Raw genomic sequence first — 22,235 nt, 5'->3', positions numbered from 1 at the left:
ATTCATGGCCTGCAGATCAACAAAAGTCCGGGGCTAGATGGATTGTCTGGAGAGTTTTGTTTTTTGTTGATCTGCTGGCACCAATATTATTGAATGTATATAAAGAAATGGAAAAAAACAGTGTGTGTGCGGAAGGAATGACTACTAAGTGTGTTGCACGGAGATTATAAGGTGTTTGCAAAGATCTTGGCTAATAGAATAAAAAGGGTGATTGGGGCATAATAGCATCGACGCAAGCCTACAATATACCTGGAAGAGACATCGCTGAAACTATCAGAATGATAAAAGATGTAATAAAATATGGAACAGGTAGGGATGAAGAATGTGCTTTGTTAAGCGTAGACTTAAACAAAGCGTTTGATCGTGTGGAACATGAGTTCTTATTGAAAACAATGAAAATTTTGGTTTAAGAAATTATTAAATGGGTAAAACTTTTTGATAAATGCTACAGGCAGTCTCTATATATCTCAATCACCTACTCGAGATATAAGCCTGTGGCCGCTCGATATCCCCCAGCGAGCTGCTAAACTCGCCAAGTTCTCGAGTCAATTACTATTTCTGTCAAGATTACTTCAAGTCACTGGTCTAGTTATATCCAGTTAATATGAATATAATATGAATATGAATATAATATGAATTCTGGCCGCCTCAGACCTACTCCTATCCAAGCTCCGGGAGGGTCATCAAAGAGAAGTCGCCTATTCTCAGTCCTTGCCCCGCAATGGTGGAATGAACTACCCACCCCAGTTAGGACAGCCGAAACACGTCCAATCTTTCGCCGTCGACTAAAGACGCACTTCTTCAACCATTATCTGAATTAAAAAAAAAATTATCTAACCCTAACTAACCATACTGTCATGCACTTGTCCTAATAAACTAACCTACACTGTAGCACTCAACACTTTGACGAACATTGTTACTCAGCTGATAGAGTTGTGCCCTTCCTGATGGCTTGTCGTACAGAACTTGTAAGTCGCTTTGGATAAAAGCGTCAGCTAAATGACTAAATGTAAATGTAAACAAACATAGCCATGTATAGTATTTATACAGTACATAGCATATATATATATATATATATATATATATATATATATATATATATATATATATATATATATATAATATATATCTTTTAGCTGAAAAGCATTAACCAGTCAATTGATTCAATCCGTATTAGGTTACAGTACATTTATAGTCACCCTCAATAGGAAATCAGGGCGGCGGCTGGCATCGTGGCACATTGCTGGCAGAAATCAGTCCAAGGATTCAAAAGATATTATAAAAAGCTGTTTTTATTTAGAAAGGTACAAAAAAGGACTGTATTGGATATATCCATTACAGTTTAAAAGATTATATAAAACAAAACATTTTATCTCTAAGATCGCAATAGCCTGACACGGCTTGTGCCTGCCATGGAAAACTCGGACATTCTGCCTCTCGAATGGCGAGCAGTCATTTTTATATCGATCCGGCATCATATTTCTATTGGTCTAAAAACATTGATGTCACAGTGATGTCATTTCACTAGCCAACCAACGTACAATACATAGTAAGGATGGACTCCTCCCCTTCTAGTCATTACATCTACTGGAGAAGTAACAGATTACCTTGTGTTGGAAAACCCCTATCTGTTACTAACAGGCTACCAGAAGCCCCAAGGTTGTCTTTACATTCCTTAGTGGCCAAACAGTATTGAAATGAAAGCAATTCACACTTCTTGCATGAGTATATAGTACATATAGCATACACAGCATATACAGTACATAGCCCAACACATACATATACAGATATATACAGATACACATACATGTATAATACAGTACATATATATATAGTACATATAGTATATACATATATATACACATACCTGTACCAATCATTGGTTATTTGTCTACTCTATGCAGGACAGGCAAGGTTTACATGTGCCAACCTGCTGTTTTTCATTGTGCAGAGCAGCCGGCAGGAGCTGTCTCTAAGGCCACATTCCTAAGGGTAACTCCTTACTGCATGTTCTAGGAAAAGGCCCTGCAGTATGGCAGAAGAGATATATATATATATATATACAGATATACCCAGATATATATACATACTTATCACATCTAGACGCATACAGTAACATATGCCTAGATTTAAAACAGATATATTTTTACACAGGTGGGAGGAAGAATATACAGACATTCCTCATAATCATATATAATTAAAATAAGAACATTATACAAAGTGTCACTCGTTGACTTGTGGCACTTAACATGTGTTTACACATAACGTGTTTCTTCTCAATTCCTTTCTGACTGGGCATTACCAGCCAGAATACATATCACATCTAGACACCTATAGTAACATATGCCTAGATTTAAAACAAATATATACAATAAACCTATTGTATTGATTCCATTGATTCCATTGATTCCATTCTCCAGGATCACGCAAGATATTGTAGTGTACACAAGTTACTGTTCCAGAGTCCCCAGTCCATATTTCTCACAGTTTTAAACAAGTAGGAGGAAGAATCTACAGACATTCCTCATAATCATATATAAGAACAGGATGTCATAATAACCAGTGTCACTAGTTGGCTGTGACACTTTACACCCCCTCTGTCATCCTGGTCGGTCATTTTCCATTGTCTTAATAGCGTCTGTACTGGGGGACGAGATGGCGATTGCGGGGTCACGTGGCTGTGACTCTCCACACCCCCTCTGTCATCTTGGTTCCCTGTTACCCTGGTAGCCGGCAGGAAGACTTGCATCTGTTGTTCCCTGGCTGGACGGCCCGACAGGATAGGGGTCACGTTGTTGCTTGGTATCCGGCGGGAAGACTTGCATCTGTTGTTCCTGGCCAACGCACCTGAAGACAACACCTGGTGGTCATCTTGTGGTCATCTTGGTCATCTTGGTCATCTTGGTCATCTTGGTCATCTTGGGGTCACCCCCTCTGACCTCTTGGATCTCTCCCATAGTTTGAGGTAGGTTGAATTGTCACTTCTCGGGCGACCCCACGGGTCCCCGAGAATTGTAGCAGCAGTCCTCTATTGAAGTGTGGTTGGCCTGGTCGTGTGACCCTGTCCGTAGGCCTCGCAGGACATCACAGATACAGTCCACAGAGGACTCATTTATTTTCTCTCTTTCAGGTCCATTTCCTTCTTGCACAGGGGGTCAACCCTGTGTTGTGCTTGTCTCGGTCCAGACTGGGTAGTTAGTGACTGTTATGTCTGTTAGTGACTGATTATGATGAATTGAAAATGGGGGACCCTGGTGTAAACAATACGAAAGTCTTTCTCTGGTCTGCATCCCCTTAACAATTGTATGTATTGAGCTGTACTGTACTGTACCCATTCTGCAATCTGTTAATAAACTTTTCAATCAATCAATCAATCAATCAATCAATATGTCTGGTGTTAGCTCTGGCTAGTTAGCCTGCTTGTAGATTCAGGCTTATGTAGCCTCTTGTAGACTCAGCTCCTGCTGATAACACCAGCCTGTATGATAACGCTGGTTCCACTTCCGTCACAGTAGCAGGACTTATGCAGGACTTATTCTGATTTTAAGTAAACATTAGGTTACTTCTAGTTCTGTTCCACACTAGCTCACGCTCAGCGTTTCATGCATAATCTCGCTTCAGCGTATGCACACTGAATAAATGTCAAATGTACCTTTAAATGCCAGCATTCATCTGGCAACACCCCCATCCGCTTACCTACATAAGCAGGGATGGGCCACACACTCATCTCCTTCGCAAATTTCATCACAAGCAACGTGTTGCTCATATGCCCACTTGACGTGGAGAAAAATATTGCTCTAAGGAAAGGAAGAATAAGGAGAATACGTTGACATCATATCTTTATTTTCTCTCTCACTATTTTAAAACGAGAAAATACGGCGATATTGTCTTCGTACTGGAGTGTCTGGAAGATGGTGATCATTCCACAAACTCCACCGGTTTCGTATTGGGGGTTCACGCCGCTACATACCTCCCAGCTACAGTCTTCTTTGATGCGGCTGGACGGAGTGAAACCCTCCGGCGGTGCAGGGACTGTAGTGGCGTGCCGCTGTTGTGAGAAGCGGTGCGTTCCAGGTTGGGTGAGTAGTGTTTTGCTGGCAGGCTCCACTTGTCTGTTAGTGCTATGGGGACTAATTGACAATGTTTATGAAAACCGGGCCCAGGCTAGGGTCCTTTGTTCAGTCTCCTAGACGACGGAAGACCTTGGTCTGAAGCCATTTTAGTTTAACTAGTGGGCCGCGACCATTAACACTGGTGATCCCTGTGTTTTCTGGACGAGTGGATATCTCTCTGTCCCGTGTTAAGCCCCTTCTTTCATATAAAAATGAGAGTATTCCTTCACAAGGAGATATGTGTATGGATGTGCGATAGCGGCAGATCCATGTTCAAGTCAGCTACACAGGCCAGTTTGGTATTGTGCTGATTCCGTCGGGTGTTGGTAAAATCACCGTTGTAAAGCAGTGTTGACATCTTGTTTCTCTTTTCTCTTAAAAAGTGAGGAGAGGTTCAGAACGGCGGCCTGTCTGGGTGAGTGTTATGTCATTGTATACATGTTCAGGTGATAGCTGCTTAGCTTACGGTTAGCCAGTCAGCTGTTAGCTGCTGCGTTAGCCTGCTGGGATCGCTGCATGGCCTACTTAGGTTGGGCCTACTGTTAGCCAGTCAGCTGTTAGCTGCAGCGCTAGCATGTCGTGATCACTAGGTAACGTTAGCTTGCTGCTATAGGCCAAGGCCTGGCGCGGGGTAGCTTCAGCTCCTCGCGCGCCGCCGCGAGCTCGCTTCTGGTCGCGTGCGCCGTTAGCTCGGCGTCTCGCGAGCAGGGGCAGTAGCGCCCGAACGGTTGGAGCGGCCGTTAGCTTAATGCTACTCTGTTGAACGTGCTTTGATTATAACATGTTTTACACTCTTGACTACGACGTCATCCTTGACAGGGGATGTTCGTCGACCCTGCCCTGAGCCTGGACGGGGATTGCGTCAACAAAGAGGACTGGTTGGAGCGACGACGCTGCCCAGTTCGAGCAACACAGGATCGGCTGTGTTGTCTACGGGGTCTTGAGTCTGCACTTCGCTGATCTACGTTCCGGGTAGGACAAGGTTTGACCAGACCTTATAACACGTCTTCTGGTTTTACTTTTCTAAATGTTTTGTGAATAATGATGTTTTCCCAAAACGTGTGTTGCTGCAATGCATTTAGGATACGACGCGAGTTATGTGTGAACTGTCTTTGTCACTGGCAGTTAGCTTCTCCGTGCAAATCGGTTTGTTACAGATGTGAAAATGATCTGGTTGTTGTGTGAGAAACATCATGTGTGTTGTTATGTACCGTGTACTCACAACTAAGGTAACTAACCTATGAAGCTATGCTTAGTGACAAGTGAGTAAAAGAATGTTCTTTTCTCAGCCTGTGATGACAATGAACAGTGTTCACATATTAACAGGTTTTCCTGTTTTAACTGGCCGTATTAAGGGTAGAATAAGAGGATTGTGTTTCCCCCCGGTTCCCTGGGGACTTTTTCATCCTCCTATCAGACACTACGTTGTGTCTTTTGTGTGGTAGGGATGCGATGTAACCCTTAGCTTGATTGCTGAGGTTGTGCTAAAACTGCTGGAGAAACTTTATTTTCCTAAAAGAAGAGATTGTTTGGTCGCTGTCGTGTGTGCTTAGCAAGGCCTGTGGCCGATTCTAATCGAGAGTTATGTATTCTCTCATTATGAAAAACGGCGTTCCTCTGTAGAGTGTTTTTGCCATTTTTTGTAGGTGATGATGGGTTGTGTGTGTCATGTGACCTACAACTGGGTTGGACTGGCCACAGAAGCACATGTGTATGTTGGACCGGGGCTCTTAGAGAGCCCTCTCTATTCTGTGTTTTTTCCTTAGTAAAAATCAGATAGCAGGTTAGCTCATGCGCTGTGTGGAGCTGTCAAACGCTTCATAGAGCTGACTATGACTGTGTCATATTCTCTTTTTGTCATTACATCATATCATGGGTGTAAGGTCGTAAAGGGGTGGTAACTGGTAACCTTTCCTCTCCCCCTTGTTTCTGTCGGTCATGGGTACACCCCCTGTCCTTCAAGGTTCCCGTCACGTTGCGGTTCGGCACGTTACGGGGGGGGGGGGAGGGAGTTTCCTGGTCCCACGGCCTGGTATATTGGGCGTGTGCACCGCAGAAATTCCCCCGCCATAGAGTACGTCACCGTGCGCGTCTCTGTTGGTAGGACTTCCGTGTGCTGTTCAGGTCCATGTGATGGATCTGTTTCAGGGGGGTGGTCAGGGCTCCTCCTCACCAAGCGCCTATTCGGGCCTTCTGTGAGTTCGGACTCCTTCTTCCATGTGAGGGAGCCTCCATCAGAGTACAGAGCCTTCCTCCTCAGATTGTCAAAGTGAGTGGACCCTCTAGAAGGTGTCCTATTCTATTGTATATGTATTCGATTCAATTCGATTATTGAGTGTGTATGGGTTCAGTGCCTCTTCCCCGGAGAGCCCTAAAACCAATTTTTTACATGGCTCAAGGTGCAATATATTCTTTTCAATCTGTACAGCTCGCGTGGGAAGTCTCTCTGGGGATCCCCGTCTCCTTCCTATGGGAGGATGGTGGGATGTAAAAATGTGAATTTTTTTTACCCCCGGCTGTGTAGACTGGGATACATACTGTTGATGCTTCCTTCTTTTCTATTCAAAAAGTGTTGGAGTTAGGAAGTGTCACACCCCTCTTGTCGTTCCCCTGGGCGCCTTGGGGATTCAATGACAGGTCTAAATGGCCTGTTCATTGATGGGGGTGTGTCCCGACGCACGTATAGTGCTAGCTCGCTGTAAACAGGCGACTGACTGGCACGCCTTGGTTGCTTGTGGTTGAAACAGCGTTTTTATAAAGCGACTGAGATGGGGGTTTTTCCTCTTCCGACGACCACATCCCACGACCTGGGTTGGTTATCGACGGATTCTCGTTCATGTCTGGGGGATGATGACGGAATGGATCTGAACATATGTAGAGGGGTCTCACGCCCTTGGGGTGGGCCACCAGGCGCGGTTCGCCCGAACGTCTGGGTGGCGCCTTCTTTTCATGTTAAGATCGACACGCATATCTGCCCTTTCTCCTGGAGTAGGCATGTCGGCGTGGTTAGGGCACGGGACTGGTTCTGGTCACGCTGGTCCGGATCAGTTGAACCCGTTGTCCGCCGGGGATGCAGATCTGCTGTTCTGGTACCCTGAGGGACTTGGGCTTTTTTCAGGGGGAAAAATGCCAGGTCGGTCCGGGTGTCACAGGGTTAAGCGCTATGGAGACCCTGGTTGGGTACGTTTTTACTCAGCACTGTCGTAATGGCTTGCGGCCATGCCGACCTGTACACGCTCGATCTCGTCGGATCTCGGCCGCTACACGGGTTGGTCCTGGTTAGTACTTGGTTGGGAGACCGCCTGGGAATACCAAGTACGGTGTGCTTAGGGGCTGGTTCTCCATTCTTTTTCGCTCCTCTCTCACGCATGGCGAAGAGGGGCCTGTTGGGGTGGTCTTTGACCTCCTCTGGTGACCCTGTGCTTCCCGTATCGCCAGGCCCGGTCCGAGGTAATGTTTCGTCGACCCGTAGGCCTGGGTTAACCCTTTTTTGAAAACTGAAACACTTGTACTGCGGTATAGCCGGTGTATACCCGCAGGTGTGTTTTGGAGTTTTTTCTTGAGGGGTTATGGAACAACCACCGCATTGGGTAACACCAAGGTGGTTGATTCCCTGGTGTGTTGGAGCAGTGTCAACTCCCGGGTTCACCGTTTGAGGGTGCCCCTGCACGTTCATGACGTCTGCCACTCATGTCAGCCTTCTCTGCCTCAACCCCTCTGGGTGGGGGTTTTTGAATGGAGGCTTGGTCATGCAACAACGCCAGCATACGCCCCTTCCGCCGGGGCGGCTGTGTTCAGCTGTCCCCTCTGGCGCCTGTCTCGTCCGCAGTCTCCAGGCTAGGGTTAACAGCCTGTTGCCTGGTTTTTCCCCGGTGCGCTGCCTGCTTCCGTTGGTTAACCTTTTTGTGTGCTTACGGCCATGCTGACTGCCTGTTCTGCAGGGTCAGTGTACCAGGCGGTGTACTATTGGGGGGACAGGGCCCGCTCGGCTGAGGGGCCTTTGTCCGAATACGCTGGCGATGTGTGGGGCGGGGTCACTAAGTGCCCGCCTGGTGGGGTCTTGATGCTGGCATCATGGACTTCTCCGGGCCCCCGTTCCAGGGGGTCCAGTCCCTTTGGTGGGTCTGGGTCTTCCTTCGCGCTCCGCTGCTACGGCCTTGCCACGGGGTTGGGTTTGCCCTTGACCCCGTGATTCTGGGGGCAGTAACGAGGTTGTTTCCTCCGTTCGTTCCCGGGTGGCATGCGGGTTGTGCGTGTGTGTAGTCATGGGGTCAAGCCACGCTCTGCTCACCCTGTGCGTTAAGTTGCTTGAGTGCCTCTTCGCACGGTCGGGTCCGTCGCCCTCCCGTGAAGCCACCAATAGGGGGGGTGCCCTCCATTAGGGTGGGTCGGGGGGGCTCGTCCCTCCCTGGTCTGATGGTTGTGGGGGGCCTCAGCAGGGTACATTTGTCGAGCTTCTAGCTCCCGCTCAGCTCCTATTATGCATGAAACGCTGAGCTAGTGTGGAACAGAACGTTAGGTTATGACTATAACCGAGTTCTGTTAACACTTAGTGAACGCTCAGCGTCTAGATGCTGCTGCAGGCCCTTGATTTTTCATTGTGATGAAATTTGTTGGGAAGGAGATGAGTGTGTGGCCCATCCCTGCTTATGTAGGTAAGCGGATGGGGGTGTGGCCAGATGAATGCTGGCATTTAAAGGTACATTTGAAATTTATTCAGTGTGCATACGCTGAAGCGAGATTATGCATGAAACGCTGAGCGTTCACTAAGTGTTAACAGAACTCGGTTATAGTCATAACCTAACGTTCAGGTGACCTGTTACCTGTTTTTCTACTTAGGTTTCGACTGTAAGTAAACATTACGTTACCCTTTAGTCGTGAGTAAACGCTACTTTAATCACAAAAATATACTTTAAGTGTGATTTTTTCTTTGAGTAGAACCTTCTACGTTAGGTTTTTGACTTTAAGTAAACATTACGTTACTTTTTAGTCGTGAGTAAACTTTTACTGCAATCACAAAAATATACTTTAAGTGTGATTCTTTCTTTGAGTAGAACCTTCTACGTTAGGTTTTTGACTTTAAGTAAACATTACGTAACTTTTTAGTCGTGAGTAAACTTTTACTGCAATCACAAAAATATACTTTAAGTGTGATTCTTTCTTTGAGTAGAACCTTCTACGTTAGGTTTTTGACTTTAAGTAAACATTACGTTACTTTTTAGTCGTGAGTAAACTTTTACTGCAATCACAAAAATATACTTTAAGTGTGATTCTTTCTTTGAGTAGAACCTTCTACTTAGGTTTCGTTCAAATCTGTAATTAATTCTACTCCAGAGGCACCTGACAGCAGTTATTTCAGTTCATATTCTTTCGGCTGTTAATACCTATTCAATTAGTATACAGCCCAACTCACTTGAACTCATGTTCTAAGCCCCGGAACCTCCAATCCATTTTGACAGACCTATAAACCAGTGACTTGGCCGCCCCAGCACTACAGCGTCCTGTATGCTGAAGCTTCCGAGCCCTCACAAATCTGATAGGCCCGTCGGATATAGAGACCCTGATGCTCGCTCTGTCCCCCCGCGTCAAGGTGCTAAGCTTGATGAGAGTTTGCAGAGTCTCAATTTTTATCCATAGGCGCTGGTGAGTGTACATCTCATGCAGCTGATATGGTTGGTAGGGTGCTAACCTACCAAATAGTTACTGTCAGGAAATCCCTTCTGAATGAAATAGATTACAAATTCACTTTACTTTACTCTGGGTTTAGAGCAAGGACGGACATCTTTACATATTATACTTAAAATATATACAAAATGCATGTAGTATTCTATGTCATGTTTCTTCCCAAATGACAATAACACTATATATTATTCCTCTTGACAGATGAGCTGTATGTCAAGTGCAGTTTGCACTTGCTTGAGTGTCATGTGTCAGGGCCCCAGAAGGTAAGGATACTATTGATTCTCCTTCCGGGCTTTGAATCCCTCCCTTTTTGTCCTCACCTCTGCATGCTGCTCTGGGGTTAGTTTCTCCCCCATGTTTTCCCCTGGATCTTGACCGGGGGTTCTTATTTCTCTTTCCATCATTTGGGCCATTGAAGCCCCTTTGGGGAGCTAGCGTCTCCTTGTGCTAGCTTCTCTTGAGCTATTACTCAAGATTTGAGTAATCAGAACTGTGTTCATTTTCAGAGGTACTTAGCTCCCCATCATGTTCAGGCTCAGACTTAGTTTCACCTGAAGGAGTCCTCTGTGGCCCCGGGTTCTGATCCCCGATCTGAATGTCACCATCCTCCTCTTCTGGGCCATAGAAAATGGGATCATTCCGCTTCGATTCCCGTTCGTCCCAGGTAGTGTGTCGAAGTGTTCTTGAGCGAGACACATAACCCCTTACTGCTCCCGTTAAGCAGGTTGGCACCTTGCATGGCTGCCTCCGCCGTCTGTGTTTCTTAAGCCCTTGCTGGCTCCTGAAGCTCATGTAACACTGGTCACAGTAGTATGGTTTCTCTCCTGTGTGTATCGTATGATGTCGTTTAAGGTGAGTGTCATGTACGCAGGTCTGATAATAACAACTGGAGGACGGCACATGAGCAAAAGCAGCCCCTCTCAGTAAATATGTTCAAAATCAAGGTCCCAGGTGTAGGTGAAAAAAGACACAACACAAGACGTTTTCCAAATAGTAAATTATATATTGAATGGAGGTAGGGGTTTAAACCTCCTCCATGGTGCACAGGGGAAAGGGTAGGGGAGGACAAACCAGATATACATATAAAGCAACTCAAACAAACACTTAGTAATTACGATACAACCTTGGGCCCATCCCAGGCCACCACAGCTGTGGAGTCTAACCCACACTCCATGTGATAACAATGGCACCGTGCCACTCAGTGTTGTTTTTAGGCCATAGACAGGCGAGACAGCAGCCTCCCCACTCCACCATAAGGCAAGTGACTTCCAGCAATCAGACTCCCGTGTGTGTCATCTTCCCGCTTATATTCACTCATCCCACTAACTGCCCACAGGTGTAATCAAGCAGGTGCAATCAGCTCAATCAGGAGGATGAGTGGTCTCTGGGAAGAAAAGAAGAGGCAGCATTAAAATATGACACATCACACCACCAAGAACAACATAACCCAACTTATGATACTAATCTGATGTTGACATGGTCTCCTAATACAGTAACAATGATAATGACCAACCCACGTACGTCACACCTCCCCCATAAGAGCGAACCCGCAGGGTTAGCAAAACATTATCACCCATTATCAACAAACATCCGATTAGCATCACAGAACAAAAAGAATAAAAATAGAAAGGTCCACAGACAAAACAGCAGCCTACACCATAAAACCAACCCATGTCAGATGCATCAGCTGCCGGACGTGGCTGGCACATTCCTCATACCGAGGCCATGACGGTATACTGTAGTCAACCATACGCGAATTGCTCAATGGTGTTCGCACTCCCAACATCAACCCTGTGCATCCTGTAAGGCACATTAGAACACAACACAGCATGTGAAACAACAGTCCTGTCACATCTCAACTCCGACGAGACGCGGGCAGGACTTTTCATTAGCCTATTCACCGCCAACTTGCAAAACTCACCACAGACCGAGTCACCCAACGCTAGACCTTGGTCTCGCTTCCGCTCCTGTGCACTAGGGACAGCACAAATAGAAGGGACATTGGGGTGATTATTAATCAATGCATCACACAATAAGTTCGTAAATGGAGCGTCTCCAACCTCCAACACAGGGACGACCTTACCCCCAGCGATATCATTCCCCATGACGAAATCCACGCCCTTTACGGGAAAACATGGGCGAACCGCGACCGGAAAACAACCTGTGATCAGTGCAGACTGTACATGCACCTTATGCAACGGCACGCGCACACACCCCATGCCAATACCTCTCACCAATCCGCTCGACCGACAGGAGTCCACATCCAATGGTAATACATCAGCCAGGATGAACGATTGAGAGGCTCCTGTATCACAGAGTATTCTCACCCGTTGGTAGTCCCCAACTTTACCCGACAGGGACACATAACCATCAAACAAAAAGGGCTCAAAAGAGCTATGCTGGTCAGGACACGACACCGTACCAATCAACCCCACCCCTTTCGGTTCCTGGGCTGACTCCCCTGGTCTCCTGTCAATCCCTTAGCGCATGACAGTCCTTCACAAAATGCCCTTCTTTTTTACAATAATGACACACTCGCTCGTCACCCAAGGCATTTCGAGACGGCGGTGAGCGAGGTCGGAATGGTCGCTCGTCACCTCCGCGATACGGCGGCCCCGACGGAGAAAACGCGCCCCCTCCTACATACACACCATTTCGTACAGAAACCTTTTTGTGGATCATTGCCAACTCGTCACACAAAACCGCAGCTTCCTGGAGGGTAGAAACCTTTCGCTCCTCTAACTGTATTATCATGTGTTCGGGCACAAATTTTTTAAATTGTTCAATGAGGATTAACTCGCTCAAAGCCTCGACCCCATCCACCTTACACGCTTCACACCAACGAGTGAACATCAACCGTTGTTCATGGGAAAATGCCACATGTGATTGCGAGGGAGCTTTACTTAGTCCCCTAAACCGCTGCCTATACGCCTCCGGTACCAGTTCATATACGCGCAAGACAGCACCCTTCACTTTCTCATATACCATGCTGTCCTCCTTCGATAATAACTGGCATGCGTCCTGAGCCCTACCCGTGAGCTTATATTGCAATAATAGTGCCCACTGATCCTCCGGCCAATGCGAAGCCCACGCTACCCGCTCAAAATTAACAAAAAATGCTTCCACCTCAGACTCTCGAAAAACAGGAACCATAGCAATATGCTGCCCAACATTAAAACTGCCCTGGTAACCTTCAGATGAGGGCGAAGAAGAGCCAACACTCTCCAGTTCCATCCTCTTTAGTGTAATCTGGAGCTCTCTATTTCTCTCCTTCTCCCTTCCTCGCTCTTCCCTGTCTCTCTCCCTCTCCCTCTCCTCTCTGTCTCGTACAGCCGCTTTGTCCTCTCTGTCTCGTACAGCTGCTTTGTCCTCTCTGTCCTCTCTGCGCAAAAGCGCTCTCTCCTCCATCTGGAGACGGGCAAAACGCAGACTAGAGCGCGTATGGCCAGAAGACGTGGATTCTTTATCCGAATCCCCCGCGCCCTCACTTTCAGCTCTGGGCGTACTACCATTCTTCCTAATAGCACCACCCTCCGGGTTAAGATCACGCAAGGGAGAGTCAACCCATTCGCCAGTGTGTTCAACCTCCTGGTCACTATGACTCACTACTCCCCGAGCCGTGCTGAACACCTGTTGCTCCACCAACCCCGCTATTACAGCCGCCTTCATATCCGCCTTGGACTGGGAACTTTGTACAGTAATATTATAATGCTTAGCAATAAGGCATAATTCCGCCTTAGTGCAACCTTCCACCTGATCCTCTGTTGGATCCGCCACGAAGACTTCAAAAACAAACGCCGACGCAGCCATAATATGTCTTTATGCGTGACTATGATACACCCAAAAAAAAATATATATATATATCACGTCCTCACTTAATTAACCATGACCGTGCGCAATAATAATAGACACATTTCTGCTTTTATACCTCCTAACCAAACAATCCAACTGACCACATCTACCAAATGAAAACAATAACAAATGGTCCTAACCACTCAACTAGGAGTCACCTGTGTCACTCTAGCCTATCCCAGATAAACTACTCCACTACCTGGATGAAGGCTACACATATCTTCAGTCGCTTACCGATTTCATTGCGCGCTCCACCGGAATCACGACTCGTGCCCCCCACCCTCTAGCCAAGCAGGTGACCCCCCCCCTGTTACCTATGTGGCAGAAAAATAGAATGGTTAAGAGCATCACAACAACAATGGTTTACATCAATCAACTGTGCACGGACAATGGAACCCACTAACTTACCAATTTAGAAAACGCTATCTTATTACACCTGATATGCTTCAATCGACAAGTCACCCCGTTATTTTACCAACAAGGAACCATACTATTGCGCAAACTTAACGAGCCCCCATGTCATGTACGCAGGTCTGATAATAACAACTGGAGGACGGCACATGAGCAAAAGCAGCCCCTCTCAGTAAATATGTTCAAAATCAAGGTCCCAGGTGTAGGTGAAAAAAGACACAACACAAGACGTTTTCCAAATAGTAAATTATATATTGAATGGAGGTACAGTAGGGGTTTAAACCTCCTCCATGGTGCACAGGGGAAAGGGTAGGGGAGGACAAACCAGACATACATATAAAGCAACTCAAACAAACACTTAGTAATTACGATACAACCTTGGGCCCATCCCAGGCCACCACAGCTGTGGAGTCTAACCCACACTCCATGTGATAACAATGGCACCGTGCCACTCAGTGTTGTTTTTAGGCCATAGACAGGCGAGACAGCAGCCTCCCCACTCCACCATAAGGCAAGTGACTTCCAGCAATCAGACTCCCGTGTGTGTGTCATCTTCCCGCTTATATTCACTCATCCCACTAACTGCCCACAGGTGTAATCAAGCAGGTGCAATCAGCTCAATCAGGAGGATGAGTGGTCTCTGGGAAGAAAAGAAGAGGCAGCATTAAAAGATGACACATCACACCACCAAGAACAACATAACCCAACTTATGATACTAATCTGATGTTCACATGGTCTCCTAATACAGTAACAATGATAATGACCAACCCACGTACGTCACAGTGAGTCTTCGTCTTGAAGTTCCTTCCACACGGGTCACAGCAGTAAGGTCTCTCTTCTGTGTGTACCAGGTGGTGTCTTTTAAGCATTTCCTTCGTCTTGAAGGTCTTCCCACACTGGGCACAACAGTAAGGTCTCTCTCCTGTGTGTACCCAGAGGTGACTTTTAAGCTCTCCCTTCGTCTTGAAGGTCTTCTCACACTGGTCACAACAGTAAGGTTTCTCTCCTGTGTGTACCATGTGGTGTTGTTTAAGTTCTGCCTTCCTCTTGAAGATCTTCCCACACTGGGCACAACAGTAAGGTATCTCTCCTGTGTGTACCCAGAGGTGACTTTTAAGCTCTCCCTTCGTCTTGAAGGTCTTCTCACACTGGTCACAACAGTAAGGTTTCTCTCCTGTGTGTACCATATGATGTGTCTTAAGTCTTGCCCCTTTCTTGAAGCTCTTCCCACACTGGTCACAGTAGTATGGTTTCTCTCCTGTGTGTACCATGTGGTGTTGTTTAAGTTCTGCCTTCTTCTTGAAGCTCTTCCCACACTGGGCACAACAGTAAGGTTTCTCTCCTGTGTGTACCACGTGGTGTCGTTTAAGATAAGTCTTCGCCTTGAAGCTCTTTCCACACTGGTCACAGCAGTAAGGTTTCTCTCCTGTGTGTACCATGTGGTGTTGTTTAAGGTGAGCCTTCGTCTTGAAGCTCCTCCCACACTGGTCACAGCAGTAAGGTTTCTCTCCTGTTCCAATTACCGCCTGCTGTACAGCCGGCAGCTCTGGGTATTGTGATTTGCTTGGTTCTGTGAATTCCTCACTTTCCGCAGGCGTCTCAGGGGACTCTGGGTGTGTTCCCCGTTCTCTTGGGTAGTCTAACCCCCTGCTGGGTGTAGAAACTCCCAATCCATCATCCAAGGGTAATTCCTCGTCCTCTGTGATGTGGGAATGATTGTGAGACATCCTGTTCACTTCCGTTAGCTCTGGCTTGGTAGCCAGCTGTTAGCTCATGTCTGGCTAGGGCCAGTTCACTTCCTGTTAGCACTGGCTTGTTAGCCTGTTGGGAGCTAGTTAGCTCTTGTCCGGCTAGGGCCAGTTCACTTCCTGTTAGCACTGGCTCGTTAGCCTGTTGTGAGCTAGTTAGCTCTGGCTTGTTAGCCGATGGTGAGCTAGTTAGCTCTCGTCTGGCTAGGGCCAGCTCATTTGTGTTAGCACTGGCTTGTTAGCCGATGGTGAGCTAGTTAGCTCTCGTCTGGCTAGGGCCAGCTCATTAGCTTGTGGCTAGTTAGCCTGCATTCCAAGTGGGCTCCGTTTTGGTTGCCTCATGTAGCCTCGGGCTAGGTAGCCATCCAGTTAGCATTCAGTTCACTCTTGGCTTGTTAGCCTGTGGGGAGCTAGTTAGCTCTCGTCTGGCTAGGGCCAGCTCATTAACTTGTGGCTAGTTAGCCTGCATTCCAGTGGGCTCCGTTTTGGCAGCCTCATGTTAGCATTCAATTCACTTGTGGCTAGTTAGCCTGTGTTCCAGTGGGCGCCGTTTTGGCAGCCTCATGTTAGCATTCAATTCACTTGTGGCTAGTTAGCCTGTGTTCCAGTGGGCGCCGTTTTGGCAGCCTCATGTTAGCATTCAATTCACTTGTGGCTAGTTAGCCTGTGTTCCAGTGGGCGCCGTTTTGGCAGCCTCATGTTAGCATTCAATTCACTTGTGGCTAGTTAGCCTGTGTTCCAGTGGGCGCCGTTTTGGCAGCCTCATGTTAGCATTCAATTCACTTGTGGCTAGTTAGCCTGTGTTCCAGTGGGCGCCGTTTTGGCAGCCTCATGTTAGCATTCAATTCACTTGTGGCTAGTTAGCCTGTGTTCCAGTGGGCGCCGTTTTGGCAGCCTCATGTTAGCATTCAATTCACTTGTGGCTAGTTAGCCTGTGTTCCAGTGGGCGCCGTTTTGGCAGCCTCAACCACTCCACCAGCAATGCCCCCACTATGCAGATGCCTTTAATTTGCCACTGCTTTCCACCGAGGGCCATACAGATCAATATCCTTTGTCTGGTGTATTCTAAAGCTCGGTTCTCCGTTTTTCAATATTTCTAGTTTATTTTATTTTGGCTGTTATCTTACCGATCTCAGCCCTAACCCAAGGGACGCCATGATAAATGCTACAGGCAGTCTCTATATATCTCAATCACCTACTCGAGATATAAGCCTGTGGCCGCTCGATATCCCCCAGCGAGCTGCTAAACTCGCCAAGTTCTCGAGTCAATTACTATTTCTGTCAAGATTACTTCAAGTCACTGGTCTAGTTATATCCAGTTGATATGAAATGTAAGTATGAAGAGTTGTTAATCTCTTCTTGTTTGTAATAAACCGAATGTATGTCTAGGAGAACTCTTATATGCCTATAATAAAAATAATATTATTATCATCATCATCATCATTATTATCATTTTACGAAAGGGCTTGTAATACTGCTCATTTGAAAGCTTGGTTGTATTACTACTCTTTTAATAAGTATTACCACTGTTAATAATATAACATTAGCGTACTAACACGTAATCATTGTTTGCATGCCCCAGTACCTCCTGTCAATCCGTCAGATCCGTCGATCCATGGTACCGGTCCTCAAGTCCTGCAGTGACTCGAACACCGATTTCCCACACAACTTGACAGAGTCCGTCGGACACAGAGATACCGGAACCCCGCAAACAACAAACATAGCCATGTATAGCATTTATACAGTACATAGCATATATATATATATAATATATATCTTTTAGCTGAAAAGCATTAACCAGTCAATTGATTCAATCCGTATTAGGTTACAGTACATTTATAGTCACCCTCAATAGGAAATCAGGGCGGCGGCTGGCATCGTGGCACATTGCTGGCAGAAATCAGTCCAAGGATTCAAAAGATATTATAAAAAGCTGTTTTTATTTAGAAAGGTACAAAAAAGGACTGTATTGGATATATCCATTACAGTTTAAAATATTATATAAAACAAAACATCTTATCTCTAAGATCGCAATAGCCTGACACGGCTTGTGCCTGCCATGGAAAACTCTGAAATTCTGCCTCTCGAATGGCGAGCAGTCATTTTTATATCGATCCGGCATCATATTTCTATTGGTCTAAAAACATTGATGTCACAGTGATGTCATTTCACTAGCCAACCAACGTACAATACATAGTAAGGATGGACTCCTCCCCTTCTAGTCGTTACATCTACTGGAGAAGTAACAGATTACCTTGTGTTGGAAAACCCCTATCTGTTACTAACAGGCTACCAGAGGCCCCAAGGTTGTCTTTACATTCCTTAGTGGCCAAACAGTATTGAAATGAAAGCAATTCACACTTCTTGCATGAGTATATAGTACATATAGCATACACAGCATATACAGTACATAGCCCAACACATACATATACAGATATATACAGATACACATACATGTATAATACAGTACATATATATAGTACATATAGTATATACATATATATATACATACCTGTACCAATCATTGGTTATTTGTCTACTCTATGCAGGACAGGCAAGGTTTACATGTGCCAACCTGCTGTTTTTCATTGTGCAGAGCAGCCGGCAGGAGCTGTCTCTAAGGCCACATTCCTAAGGGTAACTCCTTACTGCATGTTCTAGGAAAAGGCCCTGCAGTATGGCAGAAGAGATATATATATATATATATACAGATATACCCATATATATATACATACTTATCACATCTAGACGCATACAGTAACATATGCCTAGATTTAAAACAGATATATTTTTACACAGGTGGGAGGAAGAATATACAGACATTCCTCATAATCATATATAATTAAAATAAGAACATTATACAAAGTGTCACTCGTTGACTTGTGGCACTTAACATGTGTTTACACATAACGTGTTTCTTCTCAATTCCTTTCTGACTGGGCATTACCAGCCAGAATACATATCACATCTAGACACCTATAGTAACATATGCCTAGATTTAAAACAAATATATACAATAAACCTATTGTATTGATTCCATTGATTCCATTCTCCAGGATCACGCAAGATATTGTAGTGTACACAAGTTACTGTTCCAGAGTCCCCAGTCCATAGTTCTCACAGTTTTACACAAGTGGGAGGAAGAATCTACAGACATTCCTCATAATCATATATAAGAACAGGATGTCTTATATATAATAACCAGTGGGATAATAACCAGTGTCACTAGTTGGCTGTGACACTTTACACTTTTGTATACAGATGCGAAGAATTGTATAAAGTGTAATGGGTGCATCACAGATATCTTTACTTTAGAACGGTCTGTGAGGCAGGGGTGTCCACTTTCAGCCTTGCTGTACACAATTTCTGCAGAGCCACTTGCAACTTATGTTAAAAGTATAAAGGAAATTGCGAGTCTTGTGCACCAGTATGCCGATAACACTACCTTCACAGTAAGGAATATTGATAGTGTTAATAGAATAATGGAGTGTCTGCAGGTGTATGGTAGGGCATCAGGGGCTAAAATAAATGTGGATAAATCGGAATTATTATGTATAGGTAAGTTAAATGTAGATACATGTGTTTTTCATTTAAAATGGTGGAGGAGCACATCACAATTTTGGGGATATGGATAGGGGTGAATGATAGTAAAGAGAGGGATTTAACATGGACAGGTATAGTAAATAAAATAAGACAGATGCTTCAGTATTGGAAACAGAGGTGTTTGAAGTTAAAAGGTAAGGTAATTGTAGTAAATAGCTTATTGATGTCAAAATTAATGTATGCTTTAAGTGTGTTGGACATGCCAGAGACAGTAGAAAATGATGTGAATGGAGTAGTGAAAGATTTCCTGTGGGAAGGGAAGATGGCTAAAATAGCTCACAAGACTCTGATAGGTAAGTGCAGTGAAGGTGGTTTCAATTTGTTTGATATTAAGGTAAGGAAAAAAACTGTAATGATAAAGTGTGTACAGAAGTACTTGTGTGACAGCATGACTGGAAGCTTTTTTTCAGAGAGTGTGTAGAGAAGGTAGGCAAGTGTGGGGACAATGGTCTGTTCATGGGCTTTAAGCTGCCCATGACAGAGTGTAACCCCCCCGGTCCTACTGGACCGGCCATTGGACTCTCACCACCTCCATTCATAAACAATACGCTACTGCCATCCGGTGGCCTGATGCCGGTGTTGCAGCACTGTGGTCTGGCCATTCATCTGTTTTATGTTATTTTCACCAGTCTGTGTTTGGTGCATTTGTGGTCTGTGTTGTCTGCATTGTTTCCCCTGTTTTAGTCTTGTGTTCCTCCTGCCTATGTTTTGTAAGTGTGATCTAGTCAGTGGCGGCTGGTCCATAGTGTGCGCTAGACCGCCGCCCCCCCTGGTTAAAAGAAGAAGAAGAAAGGAAAGTATTCACGCCCCCCGGCCCCTAGCGGCCTAGCCCCCTCCAACCCCTTTTCATGGGCGCTCGATCTCAGCTCCACGGTCCGTGCGCAACTCACAGGGCAAATACATACGTATGTGTAAATAAATACGTACGTACAACATAACACAATCAAATACGATATCCGAGGGCGCTTGGTCTAGTGCCCGAAGTAGTCACTCTATTGGCTGAGAGTGGCACGTGACATCGCCTCGAGGAAATACGCTCTGCTAGTAGTTGTCTGGTTGTCTGCTAGTAGTTAGCTGGTTAGATACTGTACATTCAGACAGTGTTGGATCTAACTAAATAGATTTATATGGACACTTTTATGGAAAGATCAAGCCCTGGACCACAAAGCTTCTCGAAGGATTAAGGCTATACTCGGTCAACAACAACAACAACAACAACAACAACAACAACAACAACAACAACAAGCAGCTATAATGGCTAGCTGGATGCAGTCTGGACAGTGGACATCGACAACAGTCTGGACAATGGACATATACTGTACACTTTATCAAGCCCTGCTGGACCGCGTTTGAACTAAACAAGTGAGTCGCGGTCGCGATAACTCTCTCTCTCTCTCTCTCTCGCTCTCTCGCTCTCTCTCTTGCTCTCCCTGTTAGAGCGATGCTGTGTTGTTGTTGAACTAACTAATTAATTTCGCCGCGGGGGGGCCATAATCACCCGGACAATGAATGGTAACTTGTTTAAAATGACAAGATATACATATGTGATTATTATTGGATGGATCAGAGAGAGAGAGAGAGAGAGAGAGATAGAGAGAGAGAGAGAGAGAGAGAGAGAGAGAGAGAGAGCTGTGCGTGTTTGTGTAGGGCTATTGGAAACGTGGTTGCATTTGACTGACTGTGATCATATATTGATTGATGGCAATGGTGATAATATTCGCCAATGCGTGCCTTGTACATGTTTGCAAAATGTTTGGTATAGCGCCCCTCCTGGAGAAGAATTCACCAGCCGCCAATGGATCTAGTCTTGTGTGGTCTCAGTATTTGTATATTTGATTCTAGTTTATTCCCCAGTGTGTTTCTTTCAGCCTTGTGTTAGTTCTGTTTTACCACAGCTGTGTCTAATCACCAATCACCCTCATGTCTCTAATTAGTTTGTGCATTTAAGTCTTGTCTGCCCAGAATCCATTGCTGGGTCATTATTCCTGTTACCCTTGTTCCTGTGTGCTGTCTACCTTGTGTACCTCCCCTGTGAAGCTTCCTGTATTCCCTGTGAGTCTGTTTGTGTGTTGTTGCCCTCGTTTTCCAGCTTGGCTGAGGTTTGTTTTCAAGTTTTAGTTCACTTTTGTTTTCTGCCACTCTCTGTATGCTAACCGTCTGCTCATTTTTGTAAACTGGTTATTTACTACCTCGACTCATGCCTCTTCTCTCTCACTCTCCACTGCCTCCCCGTATTAAAATCTGCATCTGGGTTCCATTCATCATGCCATCTAAGCACCATCGTAACAGAATGACCCAGCCAACCAGGAACCCAGCAGATATGAGCAGAGACGGGGCGAGCGACACGCTCTTTATTTTGGGTGCTACGGTCTTGGGTGCCGACCAAGATGCCGCTCGAGGTCTGGCACCATGGGACGGAGTTGCCAACCCAGTGGCACGATGACTCTGGGTGCCACGAGGATGGGTGCCATCCCCGCTGCCGCTCCTTTTCCTGACCCTTGGGAGGGAAGTCGCCTGGTCCGCAGGGGAGCGTCCGGGAAGAGGCGCGGATCCCGGCGCCACAGCCCCAGGGGGAGACGGGGTTCCCGGGACCGCAGGTGCCCCTCGCCGCCCTGGTCAGGGTCTCCTCCTCCCTGGGAGGTTCCGGGAGACGATCCCTCACTATGGGACTATCTTTGGGGCTACGTCACCGGAGTGTCGTCTGCCCGGAGAGCGACGCCGGACCCTACTGCCGGAGGGACCCCAGTCGGGGGTCCTGCACCGGGTCCTGTGCCGGGTCCTGCCATCGGGGAGCCTCCGGTTCGGGGCTCTGTGATGGGTCTCGCC

The sequence above is a fragment of the Notolepis coatsorum genome (genome assembly GCF_963971535.1).
Source record: "Notolepis coatsorum genome assembly, chromosome: 8".
Taxonomy (NCBI): domain Eukaryota; kingdom Metazoa; phylum Chordata; class Actinopteri; order Aulopiformes; family Paralepididae; genus Notolepis; species Notolepis coatsorum.
The sequence above is the reverse complement of the archived record's forward strand: the minus strand, read 5'-3'. Positions refer to the sequence as shown.